Source organism: Gopherus flavomarginatus, chromosome 2 (assembly GCF_025201925.1).
Source record: "Gopherus flavomarginatus isolate rGopFla2 chromosome 2, rGopFla2.mat.asm, whole genome shotgun sequence".
Taxonomy (NCBI): domain Eukaryota; kingdom Metazoa; phylum Chordata; order Testudines; family Testudinidae; genus Gopherus; species Gopherus flavomarginatus.
In genome coordinates this window covers 75,168,942-75,179,050 of record NC_066618.1, presented here as the reverse complement: position 1 = coordinate 75,179,050, position 10,109 = coordinate 75,168,942, and positions in this window count along the sequence as shown.

Sequence of the window (10,109 nt, the reverse complement as noted above, 5' to 3'; positions counted from 1 at the left end):
CAGGACAAACCTATCTGGATACAATGAACTATATGAAAGTTAACTTGCATGACTAATGATGATAGCACCCGTTTACTCTTTGCTTTCAGCCATGGTGTGTCAGTTCCTAAGGTGAGTGCATGGTGGGGGAAGACATAATGAGGCATTCCCTCTTCTCGTTTTGCTCCTGCACAAGAATCAGACACAAGTCTTTGCAATTCAGGAAGTGCAGGGGCTGCTCCCACCTAGCACTCCCAGGGACAAAAAGCACCCCAGAGTATGCCTCTGGTCCTTCGTGCTGACCAGAGGTGCTAGCTAACCCCATGAGGAGGGGAAGGAATCAAACTGTATTATCTGGGAGGATGATAGTGCAGTGCACATTGTTACCCTGTGCTTCATGGGGCTTGGGGAGATACTGTGCCTTCTGAGGCCATGTCTACATCTAAAATTTTGCAGCGCTGGTTGTTACAGCTGTATTAGTACAGCTGTATAGGGCCAGCGCTGCAGAGTGGCCACACTTACAGCAACCAGCGCTGCAAGTGGTGTTAGATGTGGCCACACTGCAGTGCTGTTGGGCGGCTTCAAGGGGGGTTCGGGGAACGCGAGAGCAAACCGGGGAAGGAGACCAGCTTCGCCGCGGTTTGCTCTCGCGTTCTCCGAACCACCCTGCAAACCGCAGGGAAGGAGACCTGCTTGTTCGGGGAACGCGAGAGCAAACCGCGGCGAAGCTGGTCTCCTTTCCCGGTTTGCTCTCGCGTTCCCCGAACCACCCTGCAAACCGCAGGGAAGGAGACCTGCTTGTTCGGGGAACGCGAGAGCAAACCGCGGCGAAGCTGGTCTCCTTTCCTGGTTTGCTCTCGCGTTCCCCGAACCACCCTGCAAACCGCAGGGAAGGAGACCTGCTTGTTCGGGGGTTCGGGGAACGAGAGAGCAAACCGGGAAAGGAGACCAGCTTCGCCGCGGTTTGCTCTCGCGTTCCCGGAACCACCCAGCAAACCTCAGGGAAGGAGACCTGCTTGCTCGGGGTTCGGGGAACGCGAGAGCAAACCGGGGAAGGAGACCAGCTTGATTACCAGAGGCTTCCTCAGGTATGCTGGGATACCTGCTTATTCCACGAGGTCAAGAAAAGCGCTGGTAAGTGTCTATACTTGATTACCAGCGCTGGATCCTCTACACCCAAGACAAAACGGGAGTACGGCCAGCGCTGCAAACAGGGAGTTGCAGCGCTGGTGGTGCCCTGCAGATGTGTACACCTCCTAAGTTGCAGCGCTGTAACTCCCTCACCAGCGCTGCAACTTTCTGATGTAGACAAGCCCTGAGACACATCCCCCCTCTGGATCTTCCTCTTGGGGCGGCAGTGCCCACACTGCCTGCAATTTGGGCTAGTGACTAAAAGGCACAATCTGTCTCTTTTGTTTGTTTTAGTGTTTTATAGTAGGTAAAAATGTCAAGTGTGTTTCCCCCCTCCCCTCCCAAGAGTGCTTCCATTTTCTGTGGGCAGTTTTGCACCTGGAGTGGACTGTGCCCATAATTTTGCACCCACAGTTCATTCATCTTTTTCCTGGCGATTCACCTGTGGGTGTCAGCTTGTGGGATCCTTGTTAAAGGTGCAGAGCTGTTTCCACAGAAATGGACTGATCTGAAAAGGGGACCACAAATTTGCTGCTAGTTAAAAACATATGTACTTTTCCTCTGTTAATTTTATGCATCTTGTGGCTACAGAGAGGTACAGCATGTCATCATGAGGAGCTTTTCATAAATCAGTTACAGAGAGTCTTGCCAATGACTGCAATGGGTCAAAGATTTCACCTTCATATTTTTTAAATTAAAAATTATGTTACTCAAATGCTGTACTACAAAGGACTAAACTGGTGTTAATTTCACAAATAGCAGTTTAGATTTGCATGTATATCAAGAAAGAGAAGCTGAATCCATCATATGGCTTTTCACTGATTTCTCAAAGCTGTTGAGTGACGTAGATGGCAGACCTAAGCGTTGGGAGGAATGGCTTGGCCACAGACTCTCTGTGAGTGCCTCTTTGACTCGCTTTCATTTTTCAGCCATAAAATACTTCACAACCCACAGTGTTTGGAGGGTGGCTGTCCTGGTATATTGCTGTGGAAAGCAATTGCAAGAGTAGTTCAAATGAGTGAATAGTTACAGTGGGCAACATTTTCAAACATTTTCACCTAAATCACTTGGAAGCTAAGTGCCATTTTCAAAAACACACAAATCACAAATGATTTTGAAAATTGCATCCACTCTGTCTATAACAGTGCCCCACTAATAATCTGAGCCCTCAGCCCAGCCAGGCTTCTGGCTGGATTATGTACTGTTAATTTATTAAGGACTAGATTCTGTCACTATTCCATATAGCACTTACCCTGCACTGCAGTAGTCACATTGAAATTAATGGGATTACTCACAGAGTAAAGAATGAGTAATAGTAAATAACACTAATACTCAATATGAGTAATAGTGGCAGAATAGAGCTCTAAATATGTAGTTAGACAAAGGAGGGTCTGCTGGGAGCCAGCATCTCATTCACATGAATTTCCTATTTACAGTCAAACCAGGTTGTTGCGTGAGCCTCCCAAAGCACAGGCTATAGAATGAATGCACTATTTTACCAAAGACTTCTCAACTGTATTTTTGTCTTTTTCTCAGGGTGTAGCTTACACGCAGGACAGAAAATGAGTCATGCACTCAGCTGGTCCCCTGACCCCTGTTCTAGTTAATCTTGGTACAGTTTATAGCCTTACCGCAGCTTTTACTTAAGGTTTATATTTCAAGAACTTTTTGACCATGTCCCTCCGAGGAGGCGATTTGCAGTCATAGGGTGAGTGCTGGCGTGAAATCAGAAACTGGTTAAGAAATGGCAAACAAAGTGTGGAAATGGTTAAAGGTCCATAGCGAAGTACCTTAGGCTCTGTACTAGAACAGTTCATGATTTTTATTTATCATATATATGCTCATTATCAGAAAGAAAGGAAAAATTGTTGATGATACACAATTATTTAGACTACTGAAGAAGAATATAACAAGTTTAGGCAAATGGGCAACACAATGGCCAATGAAATCATGATTCCCAAATACAAGGGAATGAAGTATGGCAGGAACAATTAGAACTACTCACTACAGGTTTCTTTTACTGAGTTTTAAAGTAACTCTAATGACACTAGGGGAAAAAAGGCCTGGGTGTCATTGTGGACAGCTCAGTGTAAATATTTCCTCACTGGACAGTGTTGGCCATGTCCTTCTCCCTCACTGTAGTGGCACGGATAAGGGGAGACAGTTTCAGTCAAAGTTTTGCTGGGGTGGGGAATGAGGAATTCAACACTCCACTTCAAATATAAAGTAAATTCCATTCCTGCTCTAAAGTGAGTGGTGGAGAGGAGATGTATCCTTTCCCCACTCTCCAAAGCCTCAACTGCCTCCTCTTTACCAACCCCCCCAAAACTGATTCCTTCTTGGATTTGAAATGCCCCAGCTCTCTACTCAGCTGTTAAAGCTTCAAGCTTTCTTCCAACACTCTCTGTGGTGCTAGTATGTGTTATCTGCCAATTAAAAAAAACAACAGTGAAACAACCATTTTCAGGCAAAATAAACAGAATTGTATTTATATACTAGGGATACTATTGATTTGGCTGGGCTGAGGGTAAGGGAATGGAAGTGAGAGGGTTTGGAGAGAAGGCAATGCCTCAGGCCCTGAGGCATAATTTGCCTCACACAACTAGTATGGCTTTGACTAGAGTAATGCACTAAGGCCAGTAAGAGCTGTGGGTGCTCAGTTGCTCTGTAAATCAGGCTACTTTTATATAGGTGCCTAAATATGGACTTAGGAATCCAACTTTAGGTCCCCTTAGTGGAAAATGTTGACTTGGGGACTAATGCCTGACCAGAACAATATTGAATGGTTTGACCTACTGTAAATACATAAGAATGGCCATACTGGGGCAGACCGAAGGTCCATCTAGCCTAGTATTTTGAGAAAGGGGAACCACATCTGCACACAGTATTCAAGATGTGGGAATACCATGGATTTATGTAGAGGCAATATGAATTCATTGTTCAAGAAAAATTACATGGTCCAAGGTATGAAGTGATTAGTAGGCAGAGAATTTCTCCGTCAGACACAATTAATATATAATTATAGATCAAGTCAGAGCAGTCTCTTTTATGACCACATCAAAGGCTACAGTCAAACTTTGCTCAGTAATGATTTTGTAATATGGACAAAAATTTACCAGTGCCTTAACTAAGGTCATTAAATCCATCTTAGTTTTATTTTTAAATCACATGTGAATCCAGGTTTTCAGATGCTGGGGGCTACTTTGCTCTTGCCTAGCCCAAATAGAGGATTTATCATCATAAATTGGTCCCTTCTGACCTATGAGTCTATGAGTCTATAAATGATGATAAAGAAGCTGACTTGGGTACACCAAAGGAATATAATTCCAAAGTGTTCAAAACATTTGCTTTTATTGAGAGGAGCACAACTAAAATCTGCTTGAAAATTTAGCCCATGCTTAAATTCATACCCCAGTAAATTACTTGTGTAAAATCAGTGTGATCTAATCAGTGAAGTCAGTGGAGTTTGACCTGTATAAAAACTGGTGTGAGGAGAATCAGGTCCACTATGTTTCAGCTGAAGTGTCACCAATGGCTTAGTCTGGTAACTACAACATCTTCTATTGCATCCTATGAGTTGGGTGCATTGAAGGCAGAAGTAGCCAAGCTGGCAACAGTAAGTAGCATCAGTCCCCGCAATCTGTCTGTAGTGTGATCTTGGAGTTGATGGAGTCAATTACTTCTCTCCTTGCATTTGTCAATAGACAAGAGAGACAGAAAGGATTTTAAGTCTGTTTTAAAGATAAAAACTCAACAGACTTTTTGTTACCTAAGACAACTTAAGTGGCAAGAAGAGGGAGACATCCAAGACTGATGTCTGATCTGTGGAGCTTTTATACATGGGTCATTGAAATCAACAGAGAAGGCTCTCACTGATTTACATAGGCTTTGGATTGGGCCCCTGAGAGATACAGCATGTTACAACAAACTAGAAACATCTGCTTAAAGCTACCAGCTCTACTAAGTATTTGCATACATGTGCAATGTTCGTCAGCTTTCACCAAAATAATCAAAAATGACTTGAGAATTCTGTATCTAATTTATACTTAAGAGATATTTTTTCATATATCCTGGAGATTTGATGTGAATGCTGTTTGATATGCTGTTGTGGATGGGATATGACTTCTAGCAACACACTGTGGCCTTCATGAAGAATGCAGCTGACACAAGGCAGGTTGCTATTTTGTACTTTTAGGAGACCACCCAGGAATTAACAGCAAGAGTCCACAATTCTGAGGCAAAGATGTCCAATTACTTGGAGAAATAATCTCTTGAAGTGCAGAGAAAGGCGCTCCAATACGTAGGTACATGAGAGTAACAAAGCAAAAGCCAGTAAACAAGAAAATACTTAAAGCAGTCGGTTGCATATCACAGCTACTAGGGTTAAGGGCCTGATTGAAAGCCCATTGAGGGCAATGGAAGAACTCACTGATTTCAGTGGGCTTTGGATAAAGACATACAGCAGAGGAGACATATATAGGGCCGGGGTGCCACCCATTGAAAGGCTATATTTTATCATCATCCAAAAACATTTAAACTGTTGAAAAATCAAACCAATGTTTCTTTACCCTGCTTTCCTTTTCAGCAATTTGAACAGGTTCAAGAATCTCCACTGGAGAAGAAAAATCTCAATCTTTGACCTGCCCAGTATTGAAAGCAATGGAAGACCCAAAGAGGATGTGTACAACAGTAAATGGGTACCTCCCATTGATGAATGACAGGGCTCAGTAACAAGGTGTCATCTTGACCTGAGGAAGAGCTCTGTGTTATCTCAAAAGCTTGTCTCTCCCACCAACAGAAGTTGGTCCAATAAAAAATATTACCTCGCCCCTCCGCCCTTGTTCTTCAAATCTCCTTTTAATCCAAACTTTGCATCACAAAGGAGCCTCATTAAGGTCAAATGGCTCAGATAAAAAGGCTTTAACCCGCATAATACTTTAAATGACACTCTAAGGGTGATTACTGCAGATGGCTTCTCCAACTCTTTCTGTAGAGAGTTTAACCCTGGGTGCTTATGCATCAGTGGCGTGCAATGTGCAACCATTAGCGTTTTCCGCCATAACATACGTTGGCACTTTCACTTCCAATTCAAGCAGAAACTCAAAAGTCCAGAAGTGCATATGCAGAACTGGGGGAAAATGAATTAAGAAAACGTGTGAACTTCAAAAAGAGTTCATTTCAGATTCAGATACTCTAATTTTGGGTGAATGTCTGGGAGCTGGGAAGGTTTATCTGAATCAGTTTTTCCATTCGTAATAACCACTTGTTTACTAATTGCTCTAACCTTTCTATTTCAAGCAATTTTGCACGTTCTACATTCTTCACAGCCAGTTGTTTAAACCTTCTTGGCAATAATCATCAGGGTTTTTGTTTGTTTGTTTTTGTGTTGTTTTTTTTTTTTTGGTTTACTAGAAGGAACAGTTGGACGTGGCTACAGCAGGAATATGGAGATGCTCTTGTGTTGTTTTAATCTCATACTCTGGAACAGTAAATGTAAATTGTGGATCTTAAACAGACTTACACATAAAAAGAGCACAAGGCCAGATGCAGGTCAGTAACAAAGGCCTGGTCTACACTATGGGTTTAGGCAGTGATGAGCTGCCAAAATCTTAACAACCAGTTCCCTATAAAAAGTTCTGATTTAAGGGATGTTCCACAGTATGTATTTTTTGTACCTTTCTCCATACGAAATAGTAATGCATTGAGTCATTGGGAGTCATACTTTACAATTAAAAAAAACATTTTTCCATGTGTATTACAATAACCTCTCTCCCCTTCCCCCTAATAATTGTGAGATAGCTGTTGATGTTTTTCTTACACCTAACAGAGCATTGCTGAGCTCCTGCTGCTCGGCCCGCCGGCTGTGAGCGGGAGGAACTCAGCCCTGGAGATATCCTCATGGAGCCGGGGGCCCCTGCAGGGCCTGGAGCAAATTGCCTCACTTGCTCACCCCGGGCAGTCCTGGAGCTCGCAGCCCCTCCCCCCCCTTACCTTGCCGGCAACCTCTCAAAGTGGCAGGACTCAGGAGTTTAGCTGCCCAGCTGCCAGCGGCTCGGCACGCTGTGGCTCTGCAAGGGGGAGGGGAAGGGGGGAAGGGAGGAGGGGCTGGGGAAGCCTCAGCCTCCCCAGCTGGGACTCCTGCGAGCTCAAGTGGGGGACAGGACAGTCCCGCGGGCTGGATGTGACCTGCAGACCTGAGTTGTTTGCCCACCCGCCAGCCCTTTAACAGCCGGTTCTACACCAGCATCTAATTTTAACAACCAGTTCTTGTGAATTGGTGGGAACCAGCTCCAGCTCACCACTGGGGTTAGGTTAAATTTAGCTGCATTAGGTCCATTTAAAAATGAATGTGTCCACACAACCAACCCCATTCCATCGACCTAAATGACTCTTAAAATCGACTTCTGTACTCCTCAGAGAGGGGAATAGCACTAAAATTGACTTTGCTGGGTCGAATTTGTAGTGCAGATGCAAATTAATGGTATTGGCCTCTGGGAGCTATCCCAGAGTGCTCCATTGTGACTGCTCTGGACAGCACTTTGAACTCCGATGCAGTAGCCAGGTTCACAGGAAAAGCCCCGGGAACTTTTTAATTTCATTTCTTGTTTGGTCAGCGTGGAGAACTCAGCAGCACAGGCGACCATGCAGTCTCCCCAGAATCATCGAGCATAGAATGTTTCTACCCTCCCCCTATCATCTCCGTCCCTGAGGTTATCGCAGATTAGAAGGCGAAAAAAAATGCACTCGCAATGACATGTTTTCCGAGCTCATGCAGTCCTCCCGCACTGATAGGAAAAAGCTTAATGCATGGAGGCATTCAGTGGCAGAGGCCAGAGAAGCATGAAGTGAAGGCTAAGAGCGGAGGCGGGATGTGATGCTCAGGCTAATGGGGGAACAAATGGACATGATGAAGCATCTGTTGGAGCTGCAGGAAAGCCAACAAGAGCACAGCCCCCCGCTGCATCCACTGTATAACTGCCTACCCTCCTCCCCATGTTCTATAGCCTCCTCACCCATACGCCCAAGAACGTGGTGGGAGGAGGCTCTGGGCACCCAGCCACGCCACTGCAGAGGATGGTGAAAGCAACAGAAGGCTGTCATTCAAACAGTTTGATTTTTAGTGTGGCTACAATAAACAACGTGGCCTTGTCCTTCTCTCCTCCCCCCCCCCCCCGCCCGCCCAGGCTACCTTGTCCGTTAACTTTTTTTTTTTTTTAATTAATAAAGAAAGAATGCATGGTTTCAAAACAAGTTACTTTATTTCAAAGGAGGCGTGGTTGGCTTAGGGAATCAAAATCAACACAGGAGGCGGATTTGCATCAAGGAGAAACACACACAACTGTCACACCGAAGCCTGGCCAGTCATAAAACTGGTTTTCAAAGCCTCTCTGATGCACAGCGCACCTTGCTGTGTTCTTCTTATTGCCCTGGTGTCTGGCACGAAATGATTGTCTGCTGTTGCTTTCATGGAGGAAGGGGCAACTGACAACTTGTACCCAAAAACCACCCACGACAATGTTTTTGTCTCATCAGGCATTGGGAGCTTAACCCAGAATTCCAATGGGTGACAGAGACTGTGGGAACTGTGGGATAGCTACCCACAGTGCACCGCTCAATAAGTCGATACTAGTCATGGTAATGAGGATGCACTCCACCGACTTAATGCGCTAAGCGTAGACGTACACAGTCGACTGTATAAAATCAATTTCAAAAAATCAACTTCTATAAAATTGACCTAATTTTGTAGTGTAGACATACCCAAATACTCTTCCTTTATTGTTTTTCTACAGAGAGACCTACTTAAGATGGCTGCTGCCATCAGAATAGTTAAGATTGACTGTTAAAGTGGACTCTTCTTGATACTGGGACTATGCAAAACTAGATGAGGACCATTAACTCTGGACAGGGACCAAGAAATACCTGGAATACTCAGCATTACTTGATCCCTTTCCTTCTAGTGTTAGGTAGAGCTGATTGAAACTTTCTGAACATTTTTTTCCCACCAAAATTGGCCTTTTTTAAAAACAGAAAACTTTATTATAACAACTTTTCATTTTTTTAATTACATTTTTTGACAAAACTCCAAAATGAAAAATATTATTTTCCACTCCCCCCAACCCCTTTGTTTTTAGTTTTTCCTTCCACATCACGTTTCCGCCCCTAACCAATCTGTTTATTTAGGTTTTTACCAAGAGGATGATTTGAAAGGGGGTTTGTGGATCAGGGATTTGTGTGTGTTTGTTTTTGCACATGCACCTATAAGTTAAGGGTGCATTTAAAGAAAAGATATAAACACATTTCCACGTAGATCATAGAATAACCACCTCACGGCAGTGACTTTCACTGCTTCTCTGAGTTGAACTGGTGATGTAGATGTGAAAGTATCTGTGTTCAGGTACTATTCTACTCTCCAATTCCTTTTTCTTTACTATAAAACTTACATAATTGGTGAAACATAAAAAACAACATTGAGCTCACACAACTATCCATCGATAACGTGAACCAAGGTCAAATCTCCTGACCTATACATGAGAGCTATTCACTTCCAGCTCTTTTACTTTAGGCAGCAGCATTTGATTTTTCTCTAATGTTCATCACATAATTCTTAGGCGATGCTAGGTATGCATACAGATGTGGTCTCCTCATCTCAAAAAAGATATACTGACACTAGAAAAGGTTCAGAAAAGGGCAAATGATTATGGGTTTGGAATGAGTCCCATATGAGGAGAGATTAAAGAGGCTAGGACTCTTCAGTTTGGAAAAGAGGAGACTAAGGGGGGATATGATAGAGGTATATAAAATCATGAGTGATGTGGAGAAAGTGGATAAGGAGCAGTTATTTACTTATTCCCATAATACGAGAACTAGGGGTCACCAAATGAAATTAATAGGCAGCAGGTTTAAAACAAATAAAAGGAAGTTCTTCACACAGTGCACAGTCAACCTGTGGAACTCCTTACCTGAGTAGGTGGTAAAGGCTAGGACTATAACAGTGTTTA